General features: G+C 49.6%; 1 pseudogene; it reads right to left on the bottom strand.

Moving 5' to 3' along the window:
- Positions 1-11194, bottom strand: part of LOC141201450 (uncharacterized) — a 35271-nt pseudogene extending 24077 nt beyond the window's left edge.
- Between the last annotated feature and the right edge of the window lie 2682 nt (positions 11195-13876).

Here is a 13876-nt window from a genome sequence, read left to right as displayed (position 1 = left end):
ACACAAGACCTTCACAGCCGTCTACACATCATAGGGGAGATCTCATGACACCTTCTCTCCATCTACCTGATGATCCTGAGGAACATTGGGATCTTCTTCTTTACAGTCATGTGGAAGAAGAGGATGGGAACATCTGTCTCGTGTTGTCCTCTTACTGGATATATCTGGAGGAAACACGTATAGGGACTGAATTCATTCTTTACATACAGATAATTATAGGCTGTGTGTATTTAGTCCTCTCTATTACCTGATGATATGAGGGTTTGGGGAACCTCCATCATGATGTCTTTGTACAAATCTTTATGTTCTTCTAAATACTCCCACTCCTCCATGGAGAAATAGACAGCAACATCCTGACATCTTATAGCAACCTGACACATACAATGATACAGTCATCCCCCCGATCCTTTCATAGTGTTACTGTATAATGTCCCAGTATTCCTAGCAGTGTCACCTCTCCAGTCAGCAGCTCGATCATCTTGTAGGCGAGTTCTAGGATCTTCTGGTCATTGATGTCCTCATGTATCAAGGGGTGAGATGGAGGCCCTGTGATTGGGCTCAGGGGTCTTTCCCATCCCTCAGACACAGGGGCCTGACAGCGTACACTAGAGGTCTTCTTCACTAATGTGTAATCCTGGTTATGGAGAGACACATTAATAAATCTCACTACAGACATTTCCAGAGTCCTCACCTCTCCAGTTCTGTCCATCTGTTATTCCCATAGATAAGAATGATGTAATGTGACGTCATCAGAATCTCTCACCTCTCCAGTAAGCCGGAAGAGGATCTCTAGGTTGAGGTGTAATATCCTCTCCACCATCTTGTCTCTGTCCATATCCATCTTTGATGAGTCCATAAGGAAAATTCTCTTAAATAGAAGATCTTCACTGAGAGGATCTGATATTGTAGGGACCTGAATGAGAAGATGATGAGCCTATGTAACATCATAAAAATCCTGTGTAATAATACAATTACTGGAGATAATAAAAGGAAACATATGAGGAGATATATTATTTTACAGTATTTAGTTTTCTTCTTTACATCTAGTAATAAAACCTATATATTTTAGGCCACAGACAGCAAGCAGTTTCTTTCTTGGAGTCTGTAGCTGAACACGTTTCTCAAAGACTCATCTGCCATAAAGCTAATTCTCGCCTCATTTACCAACACTGCAATCGGCATTAGCAATACTGCAGGAGACATTCAATACACATAATATGAGAAATAACTACTTCATGATGAGGACGACATTCATCTTCTACTACGGCTCTAGAAACATATTTAGCCAGAGTCCATCACTGACTACATCTTCACCGGTCGTCTATATGAATGTTTCCCGTCTTCCCCGGACTATAATCTTCTATCACGTTAGATCTCATGTCTGATTCACACACAGAAGTTTGAGGCCGACACATGGTAAGGTTTTTGTTATACATAGCAGGCCTATCCCAAATGGGTTCACCTTGCCATGGTGGGATAGCTTTCATGCTATTTTTGATCAAAAACAGTGTTGCTAAGAACCCTATTTTATTTAAATGCACTTTTGCTTTTAATTTATTTATTTACAGCATGCTTTATGACTATTTTTCTTCTTATAGGTTTTATTTCTGATTAATGGCCCTAGTAAACATACATTTATGTGCTGCATGGATACCAACTAAAACCAAGCTCAAATTCTGTGTTTTTTCATGGACACCATAGTGGCCGTGTGGGCTGCTACTATGGATGGTACGCCTCTAACTATCCAACTATCATGTGTTAAAAATCTCATAGGTCCTGGATTCATTAGTATCTGCACGAAGAATGGGGCTTAGTGAGTATTTATTAAAGGGAATCCACTCTACCGACTACCCCATGGCTGATTAAAGGGAATCTGTCACCCGCTGGGACTTATCTGACCTCTAATATGGACATACAGGTGATAGAAATGTGAATCTATACATCTATGTCTCATATTGGAGGTCTCGTGCAGAGGTTCTATTGTCCCGGATGTCCCCATGAAATATTTAAGTATTGCAGGTCTTGCCCTACGTGCCAGTTAACCACTCCTACATCTCACTTTCGAAGTCACCTCGTGCCATTTGCCCATTATTGAAGTGCCGTTCGAGAGAATTGATATAGACTTGGTCGGTCCCCTGGTTGAATCTGCTCGTGGGCATAAATATATATTGGTTATCCTGGACTATGCCACACGCTATCCTGAAAAGATTCCACTGAGAAACTCCTCTGCAAAGAGTATAGCCTGCAAGTTGGTCCACGTGTTTTCCCAAACAGGCTTACCAAAGGGAGATACTCACCGACCAGGTAACTCCCTTTATGAGTAAGGTGATGAGGGAGTTATGCAAAGTCCTGCAAATCTCCCAACTGAGGATTTCAGTATACCATCCTCAGACAGATGGCCTTGTCGAACGGTTTAACAAGACTCTGAAGAGTATGCTGAGGAAGGTCATAGAAAGGGACGGTAGAAACTGGGACTGTCTCCTACCATATCTGTTCTCCATCCGAGAGGTTCCACAGGCCTCTACAGGGTTCTCGCCATTCGAACTCCTGCATGGCCGACATCCGCGGGGTCTCCTGGATGTCGCAAAGGAAACCTGGGAAGCAGAGGTCACGCCCCACAGGAGCGTTATCGAGCACGTCGCTCTGATGTAGGAGATGATTGCAAAAGGTGATGCCCATCGTAAAAGAACATCTCCTCCAGACACAAGAAGTTCATGCCAGAGTCAACAACTGGTCAGCCAGAGTGAGGCAACTCAATCCGGGAGACCAAGTCCTCGTGCTAATTCCTACGGTGGAAAGTAAGTTCTTGGCTAAGTGGCAAGGGACATATGAGGTGTTGGAAAAAGTGGGTGAAGTGAACTACAAGGTTCATCAACCGGGACGACGTAAGCCATACCAGATATACCACATCAACCTCATCAAGCCGTGGCAAGACAGAGAAGCTGTGGAAGCTCCATGCTTGCTGGGCAACCCAGAAGGTGACGTTGGCGCAATAGCGGAAACGCTAATGAAGGCTGAGAAACAGCAGTGTCGGGAGTTGCTGCAGAAGAACCAGGATCTATTCTCGGAATTGTCGGGCTGCACAAGGTTCATAGAACACGAGATTCTGACGGAGCCACATGTGCGGGTGAACTTGAAGCCCTATCGGATACCGGAGGAGCAACGAGAGTTGATCTCCAAAAGAGGTGGCTCGTATGCTGAAGCTCGGTATCATTGAAGAATCCAAGAACGGTTGTCGAGCCCGATCGTCTAGGTCCCAAAGCCCGATGGTGAGTGGAGATTCTGCAACGACTATCGGAAGTTGAAAGAGGGCTCCAAATTTGACGCATATCCCATGCCATGCGTCAATGAGCTGATCGAGAGGCTTGGGCCAGCAAGGTAAATAACCACCTTGGATCTGACGAAGGGATATTGGCAGATCCCCATGGCACAGGGAGCCAAAGAGAAGACTGCGTTTTCTACGCCGGACGGATGCTTCCAGTATATCTAGATGCCGTTTGGACTGCAGGGGGCCACTGCAACCTTCCAGAGAGCCATGGATCGCATGCTTGCATCCCATAAGAAATATGCCGCAGCATACCTGGACGATATTATTATCTTTAGACCAGACTGGGAGAGTCATCTGGAAGAAGTCCAGGCTGTGTTTGATGCTCTGAGAAAGGCAGGGTTTTCAATAAACCCGAAGAAATGTGCCATGGGGAAATAAGAAGCCAAGTACCTCGGATATGTAGTGGGTAGAGGCAAGATAAAACCCCAAATTACTAAAGTGGACCGCTGTAGAAAAAGCAAGTCAGAGCCTTCCTGGGAATCGTGGGATACTACAGAATTCATCCCAAACTTCGCCATGATGGCCGCAACCCTGACTGACCTCCTTTAAAGGGACAAAATCAGCCATGGACAAGTGGACTGCAGAGGCGGAGATGGCCTTTCAAGAGATGAAACTGGCTCTGTGTAGGCAACCGATCCTGGTTGCCCCGGACTTCAAGAAGGAGTTTATACTCCAGACAGATGCCTCAGATGTCGGTTTAGGAGCAGTCCTTTCCCAGGAGATACACAGGGAGGAGCACCCTGTCCTCTACCTGAGTAGAAAGCTGTCCTCCTGCAAGAAAAATTATTCAGTCATAGAGTAGGAGTGCTTGGCCATAAAATGGGCAGTGGACACCTTACGGTACTATCTGTTAGGTCGAAAATTTAAATTAGTATCCAACTATGCCCTACTCAGATGGATAACGGAAACAAAGGGAAAAATGCCAGGGTCACCCGCTGGTTTATAGCCCTACAGGACTTCCACTTCCATGTAGAACATAGAGCAGGGAAGCTACATGGTAAAGCCGATGCCCTCTCCAGAATCCCTTGTCTGGTAGAAGAAGGTCCCAAGCCCCATGGCTTAAGGCAGAGGGGGGATGCATGTAAGGTGGCTAATGGTCGCGTAGTCGATGGGAGTTATCACAGAGATGGATAGTCTCTGTGATGTAACCCGGAGTGTTTCTCTAGGGCACATAAGCACTAAGAGGATCGTTTGGTGCACCTGGGAGCCGGGTTAAGGGTAGCTAAAAGAGAATGGGCGGGTCCAGCTACCCACATACCTCACCTCTGGGTGTGGTTAGCAGCCTATAAAATGGAGGCTGCTGTTTGGCACATGGTCTGTGTGTTTGGAGGGAGAAGACCTCCTGTGTATGTTTGTCTTCAGACCAAGCCAGGACACTGGACGCTACCCCAGCTTGTGTGCCACACAAGCCTGGCTGAGCAGAGACCTGCTAAGAACATTTACTTTGTTTGCCTGATCTAAAGGCTATTTGCTTTTCTGTTTGGCTTCTGGGTTTATGAAGCAATAAACCCACATGAACTTTTAAAGGAACATGCCTCATGTTTTCCTCCCGTCGCACCCAAGTGAGAAAAACCCCTACGATATGTATAAAGGAAAGGGTATGGTACTCAGAGAATGTTTCAATAATCCGCCTCAATGCGTTTCCCCAATAGGTTCATCAGGAGGCTTGATACAGTGATGATAATTCATGATGTTCAGCATAGTGTGCCTAATACTGTATCAAGAAAACTTCGGCACACCAGTAATTATGCTTGAAAAAGTTTTAAATTTTTATTCACATGTGCCCCTTGTTTCACAAAACAGGGCGTAAGAGGTGGCAATCGGATTAGAAGGTTGAAGGAGCGTGAATCCTTCTGGATTCACACCCTTCAGACCTTATATCCCAAAGGTCTCAATAGGGAATATGAAACACTGTTTTGATCATTAGTATTAAAATGCATGTACTTTACAATAAGTAGGTTCTATTATTGTTTTCCTATATTGTCTATTTGTCCACACTGTATATAATTTGTCTTATTCAAGGTTCATAAACTATATTTCTCATCTGTTTTCTCCTCTCTTTCATATTTAGGTCACCCATTAATATTACCAGTGTCCCATCTCACTGCATTCCAGGGTGCCTGGCTAATAACGGATTTTCACTCCCTCATTCATAAAGGACCGCACTTTCTCCGTTTATTAATGGATAACTACTATTTTCTGTGCACCTTGATGGTGGGTTTCCTTCCCCTTTAATCACTGTGCACGCACCTGCACACTACATTGGTGACTCAGTTCCTCCCCCTTGCAGTATAACGCTACGATGTAGCGGAGGCTATGGAACACATATGTGTTCCCCCGCTCCCGGAAGTCACGAGTCATGTGACAGGAAGTCGCGATACACGTGACTTGAAGGACCTGTAGGTCCTCAAGGCATTAGTACATAGCGCGCTCTGTTCATGCAGAACGCGCCTCCACCAGAACCACCAATGAGACTGCGGGACTGAATATAAAAGGAATTAGTATTCCACACTTCCCCACAGCACGTGCAGCCTTATCCACCCTCACCCCAGGCACAGGTATGATACCACTAATGAATAAATGGGACCGTGAGTGTTTTTTTTATATATATACTAGCCACTGCTGACCTTGTATGCTATCTTGAGAATATAATCCATATTTTTGTGTTACATAGGACACTTCCAGCTCTCTAACTCTGAGTGAGACAGCATTCTCAAACTGGTAATATGAACCTCATTTTGTGTACAACTAGTTCCAGTTAATGTATTGGTAGACCCTTTGGCCTCCCATGAGGTATAGATCCACTAGCATATAATTTGACCCATATAGAGTTTTTCCTATAAAACTTAGCTTCTTCTGTTTTTTTCTATTCTATGGAATAATAGACCCGAATTTTGGTGCATACTATATATAGACTTTACCATATCCATGTATTTTTGCTTTCCTGTTGTTCACACATTATATAATGGAATTCAATGTATATGGATTTCCGCATTAATTATTCGTTTGTTTATGTCTAGTGATGACCCTGAGAAAGACCGTCCTAAAGGTCGAAACGTTGGTCTGCTTTACTATTATTTTGGGCTGACGCCCTGTTTTGTGAAACAAGGGGCACATGTAAATAAAAATTTAAAACTTTTTCAAGCATAATTACTGGTGTGCCAAAGTTTTCTTGATACAGTATATACATTTTTTCTTCTGAGCACCCACCACAAACAGTGAGCGACCCCTCATTCTTCTGCTACTTAGTGTGCCTAATAGCCAGGTGTCCATGTTTAAATAGCCCACTTCATCCAAAACCCCTCCCAGACTAGGAGGCCCATTCCCATTCCTAGAGGAGAATTGTCACAGGATATACAGAATGGAGTCTGTCTACAATAATGTACTGCACCTAAGCTACTTCTCATGAGCTAGAGGTCTGATAATGTCCATCCCCTAGTGTGCATGTCGGGAAGTGACGTGCTTTACACTGAAACGCCAGATAAACCGATTGCCGCCGCGCCACTCATACATGTGACTGTGCATGCCCATAGTTATCATTCCACGCAGGAGCGCCTCTAGGATCATTGTCCACAAATGCGCATGCCCAGATGTCTGCATTCCACGCCGGAGCACACATGGTATAGGATTGCATTCCACCAACAGAAAAGTCCTCTCTCTGAGATCAGTGTCATGGGAGACTAAAAACAAGTATTGCACATCCTCCCATCATGCAACAGGCATGTAGATCTACTTTATCGCTACAAAAAATATGGGACGGTGGCCCACAGTATATTCCTAAATGGTCATATTTGACCCCTATTGCATAATTAGAGATTAACAAGTGTGGTGATCCTTGTGTATTACTAAACAGTGTTATGCACACGCCATGGCTGACTGGCGTGTGCGTGATTTAGTGATTCCACTGTGCCATGAACCGGAAAGTGCCTGGAGGGCCGTAACTAAGCGTCAACCCGATCCGACCAAGGTGGCACGAAGGGCTAACGACGCCGTGCACCAGGGTGGAACCGAGCAGAGGGACCAGGTGCTACTCCAGGCCAGACCCCGGACACGGCTGTTGACCCACACCGGGGAATACAGGAACAGGCAGGTTAGGCTGGCACACAGACAGGTGGGAATTGGCAGGCACGGCTGGCATGCAGACAGGTGGGCACTGGCAGGCACGGCTGGAGTGCAGACAGGAGGATACTGGCAGGCACGGCTGGTATGCAGACAGGAGGGTACTGACAAGTACGGTTGGCGTGCAGACGGGGAGGTACTAGCAGGTTGGAGCACAGGCTGGATAGGGTCCAGTACAAACTGGGATTCAGGAACAGAACCGCAGATGAGGTAGACAAGCAGAGCAGAGAGGAACCGCTGGAGCGGTGGGCAAGGCGGAGCAGAGAGGTACCGCGGGAGCGGTGAGCAAGCAGGGCAGGGAGAAACCGCCGGAGCGGTGAGCAAGGCAGAGCAGGCAGGAACCGCCGGGGCGGTGAGCAAGGCAGAGCAGGCAGGAACCGCCGTAGCGGTGAGCAAGGCAGAGCAGGCAGGAACCGCCGTAGCGGTGAGCAAGGCAGAGCAGGCAGGAACCGCCGGAGCGGTGAGCAAGGCAGAGCAGGAAGGAACCGCCGGAGCGGTGAGCAAGGCAGAGCAGGAAGGAACCGCCGGAGCGGTGAAGAAGAAGGAACCGCCTGAGCGGTGAGCAAGGCAGAGCAGAGAGGACAGGGCTCTGTTCACACTGAACAGACTGGAAGGGAAAAGCAGAACCAGATACACACAAGGTACTTGCAATGAAGTAGCGAGTGGACTCCAAACTCACAACAGAAGTACAGAGACAACGAGTAGGAGTTAGGTGCAGGTTCAGAGACTGCAGGAAAAGGGAAGATACGGACACAGAGACAAACAGGCTAGGAGAGTGTTCAGACAGGAACTGACACTGCAACAAGATACAGGAGCGAGTCTGGGTATATAGCCCCCAGAGAGGCGGACAAACAGGCTAGGAGTGTTCAGACAGGCCTGGGAATACAGCCCCCAGGTTGGTGGACAGGCAAGAGCAGAACGGGACGGGACGGGACCTGGCACATCAGAGGCAAGGAGCCCTCTGAAGGTAAGAGTTTCTCAGGCACCAGCTTCAGGGTGGAGCTGGTTTAAATATCCAGTGACAGACAGCAATAGGCGTGTGCCGACAGCAGCTACAAGAAACAGGAAGTAACCGGGCCGCCGCCCTAAGCAGTCAGGACAGGGACAAGCAGACAGCAAGAACAGAAACCAGGCTGGCAGACTGAACTGAAGATTAAGTTTGCGATCTTGCATAGTGGGAGATGGTGCACTATGCAAGTACGCCGCCAGGTATGTTACAAATAGTATGTGGGATATAACTGATAAGAAATAATTCTGATATAGAAGCTCAGATATCTTGATGAAGTAAAACAATATGTGAACCTCATTCACAGGGAACTGAGTAGCAATGGGTAGAGTATAAAACCCAAAAATGTAATCCAGAATGGGGCTGTATTCATACAAAACAGGCATAGGAAATTTGCTCATTCAGTCCCTTAGGGGTGCCTGAATCCAGTTTGGAAATCCACTCAATTTCTTTTTTGAGGATACATCTATTGTGATCACCTCCTCTCACATTGGGTTTAACCACCTGAATGATACAAAAGGAGAGGTCTCCGGTTTCACCTCAGTGTACACTGTTCACGTGTCTCACTAATGGGGTGACCTGACCATGGCGTATTTCGCCCAAATGCTCCTCCACCCGCCATATAGACTCCCTCTTAGTCGTGCATACATAATCTAGGGGGCAGGTGCATGTGGCCATATATACAAGTCCTGAAGTTTTACAGTTGGAATAATCCCTCTGGAAAAAGGTTTCACCTATAGAGGAACTCGAGAAAGATTTACATGGTCTCATCCAATTACATGTACAACTTTCTCCACATCTAAAGAAACCACAGATTCTTCTATCTAGCCAAGTCCACTTGGGTGCAGGTTTTTATAGAAACTATGCACTAAACGGTCCATAATAGACCAACCCTTTCTGAAAGTTATTGTGGGAGTAGATCCCACAGCACCCTCAGGTCCAGGTCGGTCAGGGCTTTCTGAGGATATTAAAGCTAAGGTCACTTTGATTGTCACAAGTTCCTATTACTGGTGTTATCCCATATTTTTCTTGGTGTCTTGGTTAGGTATGGAGGAGTGTCTGTCTCTCCTTTGTTTCTGCAAACGATCGTGTGGAATCCAAAATGTACTGTGGGTACCTTTTTCCATGAATTTGGTGTTCATGTCTATTGCCTGTATATTAATATCTGTGACATTAGAGCAGTTTCATCTCAACTGTAAAAATTGGCCCGTGGATATTGCTTTTTTTTTTTTTTTAAAGGATGATGGGGTGGTGACTCTCCCACTTCAATAGTTTATTAGTGCTTGTAGGTTTATGGTAGTGGAGTGTCCTTAGGGTCCCATCCCGTTCTTTCTTGATTAGTACATCCAGGAAAGAGAACTGGTAATAATTAAACTCTGATGTAAATCTAAGATCGACTCTATGGATATTGAGTTCTCTAACAAATTCAAGAAATTCTTCACTCGTCTCTGACTAGATGATAAAAATAGTGCCAATATATCTATACCATACCCCAATATATGGATGCCATCACATAGGATCATCCCAGAATATTGTGATTTCCTCCCACCAGCCCAGGAATAAGTTAGCATACGAGGGGGCACAGAGGCTCCCCATCGCAGTACCCCTGAGCTGGAGGAAGTACTTCCTGTCAAAAAGAAAGAAATTATGAGTAAGAGTGAATTTTAGAAGATCCTCCATGAAGTAATTATGTCTGCTACACTCTATTGACCTCGATTTCAAGATATATCTTACTCCTCTGATACCATCCTCATGCGGTATATTACTGTACAAAGCCTCCATATCTAGTAAGGCCTGATCCCCTACATGCATGTATACATGCTCGAGGGTATACATGTAGGGGAGCAGGCAAAGGTAAAACCAACTCCAGAGGGATTATTCCATCTGCAGGACTTCAGGCGATACTGGGGGAACATTATACTGCATAAGGAGCATAATGGGGGCATTACACTGTGTGGGGGCATAATACATACTGCATAAGGGGCATAATGGGGGCATTACACTGTGTGGGGGCATCATACATACTACATAAGGGGCATAAGGGGGCATTACACTGTGTGGGGGGCATCATACATCTTGCATAAGGGGCATAATGGGGGCATTACACTGTGTGGGGGGCATCATACATCTTGCATAAGGGGCATAATGGGGGCATTACACTGTGGGGGGCATCATACACACTGCATAAGGGGCATAATGGGGGCATTACACTGTGTGGGGGCATCATACATCCTGCATAAGGGGCATAATGGGGGCATTACACTGTGTAGGGGCATCATACATCCTGCATAAGGGGAATAATGGAGGCATTACACTGTGGGGGGCATCATACATCCTGAATAAGGGGCATAATGGGGGCATTACACTGTGGGGCATCATACATACTGCATAAGGGGCATAATGGGGGCATTACACTGTGTGGGGGCATCATACATCCTGCATAAGGGGCATAATGGAGGCATTACACTGTGGGGGGCATCATACATACTGTATAAGTCCTGTACTATGAGAACAATACGTTTCCTCCCTTCCTGTCTCCATAGTTGGGTCGTATGTATCTATTACAGGAAACAGAACAGAAACCTTATGATTCTTATAAAGGGGCAACACAAGACCCCAAAAGAGTCTCGGTGCTGAAGGGGTTAATGCCCCCGCGCCCAGTAATGGGGTCTCCACATACCTCCACCTGCAGAGCCGCCACCACATATATGGCTGCTCTGTGCGCACAGGAGCTGTGATGAGGTCACAGGAGGGGAGGAGTCAGGGGTCACATGATCAGGGGCCTCAGTGGATGCAGGACTCTGCTGTGCTGGTTGTCATGGTGCTGGATGAGCTGAAGTTTATGTGTGGGGTCAGGAGGGGTTTACAGTGTGGATGTAGCAGAGCCGCGTGTGTACGAGGTGTACGGAGCAGAGCCGCGCGTGTACGAGGTGTACGGAGCAGAGCCGCGTGTGTACGAGGTGTACGGAGCGGAGCCGCGTGTGTACGAGGTGTACGGAGCGGAGCCGCGTGTGCACGAGGTGTACGGAGCGGAGCCGCGTGTGCACGAGGTGTACGGAGCGGAGCCGCGTGTGCACGAGGTGTACGGAGCGGAGCCGCGTGTGTACGAGGTGTACGGAGCGGAGCCGCGTGTGTACGAGGTGTACGGAGCGGAGCCGCGTGTGTACGAGGTGTACGGAGCGGAGCCGCGTGTGTACGAGGTGTACGGAGCGGAGCCGCGTGTGTACGAGGTGTACGGAGCGGAGCCGCGTGTGTACGAGGTGTACGGAGCGGAGCCGCGTGTTTACGAGGTGTACGGAGCGGAGCCGCGTGTGTACGAGGTGTACGGAGCGGAGCCGCGTGTGTACGAGGTGTACGGAGCGGAGCCGCGTGTGTACGAGGTGTACGGAGCGGAGCCGCGTGTGTACGAGGTGTACGGAGCGGAGCCGCGTGTGTACGAGGTGTACGGAGCGGAGCCGCGTGTGTACGAGGTGTACGGAGCGGAGCCGCGTGTGTACGAGGTGTACGGAGCAGAGCCGCGTGTGTACGAGGTGTACGGAGCAGAGCCGCGTGTGTACGAGGTGTACGGAGCAGAGCCGTGTGTGTACGGAGCGGAGCCGCGCGTGTACGAGGTGTACGGAGCAGAGCCGCGCGTGTACGAGGTGTACGGAGCAGAGCCGCGCGTGTACGAGGTGTACGGAGCAGAGCCGCGTGTGTACGAGGTGTACGGAGCGTAGCCGTGTGTACGAGGTGTACGGAGCGTAGCCGTGTGTGTACGAGGTGTACGGAGCGGAGCCTCGGGTGTACGAGGTGTACGGAGCAGAGCCGTGTGTGTACGAGGTGTACGGAGAGGAGCCGCGCGTGTACGAAGTGTACGGAGCGGAGCCGCGCGTGTACGAGGTGTACGGAGCGGAGCCGCGCGTATACGAGGTGTACGGAGCGGAGCCGCGCGTGTACGAGGAGTACGGAGCGGAGCCGCGCGTGTACGAGGTGTACGGAGCGGAGCCGCGCGTGTACGAGGTGTACGGAGCGGAGCCGCGCGTGTACGGAGCGGAGCCACGCGTGTACGAGGTGTACGGAGCGGAGCCGTGTGTACGAGGTGTACGGAGCAGAGCCGCGTGTGTACGAGGTGTACGGAGCGGAGCCGCGTGTGTACGAGGTGTACGGAGCGGAGCCGCGCGTGTACGAGGTGTACGGAGCGGAGCCGCGCGTGTACGAGGTGTACGGAGCGGAACCGCGCGTGTACGAGGTGTACGGAGCGGAGCCGCGCGTGTACGAGGTGTACGGAGCGGAGCCGTGTGTACGAGGTGTACGGAGCAGAGCCGCGCGTGTACGAGGTGTACGGAGCGGAGCCGCGCGTGTACGAGGTGTACGGAGCGGAGCCGCGCGTGTACGAGGTGTACGGAGCGGAGACGTGTGTACGAGGTGTACGGAGCAGAGCCGCGTGTGTACGAGGTGTACGGAGCGGAGCCGCGCGTGTACGAGGTGTACGGAGCGGAGCCGCGCGTGTACGAGGTGTACGGAGCGGAGCCGCGCGTGTACGAGGTGTACGGAGCGGAGCCGTGTGTACGAGGTGTACGGAGCAGAGCCGCGTGTGTACGAGGTGTACGGAGCGGAGCCGTGTGTGTACGAGGTGTACGGAGCCGCGTGTGTATGAGGTGTACGGAGCGGAGCCGCGCGTGTACGAGGTGTACGGAGCGGAGCCGCGCGTGTACGAGGTGTACGGAGCGGAGCCGTGTGTACGAGGTGTACGGAGCGGAGCCGCGTGTGTACGAGGTGTACGGAGCGGAGCCGCGTGTGTACGAGGTGTACGGAGCGGAGCCGCGCGTGTACGAGGTGTACGGAGCGGAGCCGTGTGTACGAGGTGTGCGGAACAGAGCCGCGTGTCTACAAGGTGTACGGAGCGGAGCTGTGTGTGTACGAGGTGTACGGAGCGGAGCCGCCTGTGTACGAGGTGTGCGGAGCCGTGCGTGTACGAGGTGTACGGAGCGGAGCCGCGCGTGTACGAGGTGTACGGAGCGGAGCCGCGCGTGTACGAGGCGTACGGAGCGGATCCGCGCGTGTACGAGGCGTACGGAGCGGAGCTGCGCGTGTATTTGGTGTATGGAGCGGAGCCGCGTGTGTACCAAGTCATGTGTGTACGGAGCCGTGTGTATGCTGTATACAGCTGTATTCCCCCCAGGTTCGGTCGCAGACACCGCGGCTCTTTATCAGACTGTAGAAGAACTGACACTGGACACTCGGTAAAACTGCGCTCGGACGTTTCCTGTTTCTCGCACAGATATTGATAACATAAGATGGAGTCAGACGAACCCTCCTACAAAACCTGATAACAAAGTCATTACTACAGGACTGGATGAGAAAGGGATTTATTCTACAAGAAACGCTGGGGCCACAAATGAGAGAATCCGGGCCCCGTGGCTGGATACTCCGGGCCCCCAGCG

This window comes from Phyllobates terribilis, unplaced genomic scaffold (assembly GCF_046119375.1).
Source record: "Phyllobates terribilis strain yellow unplaced genomic scaffold, ASM4611937v1 Scaffold_116__1_contigs__length_5312468, whole genome shotgun sequence".
Lineage (NCBI taxonomy): Eukaryota > Metazoa > Chordata > Amphibia > Anura > Dendrobatidae > Phyllobates > Phyllobates terribilis.
Note: the sequence above shows the minus strand (reverse complement) of the source record. Positions and strands in the feature narration are given on the sequence as shown.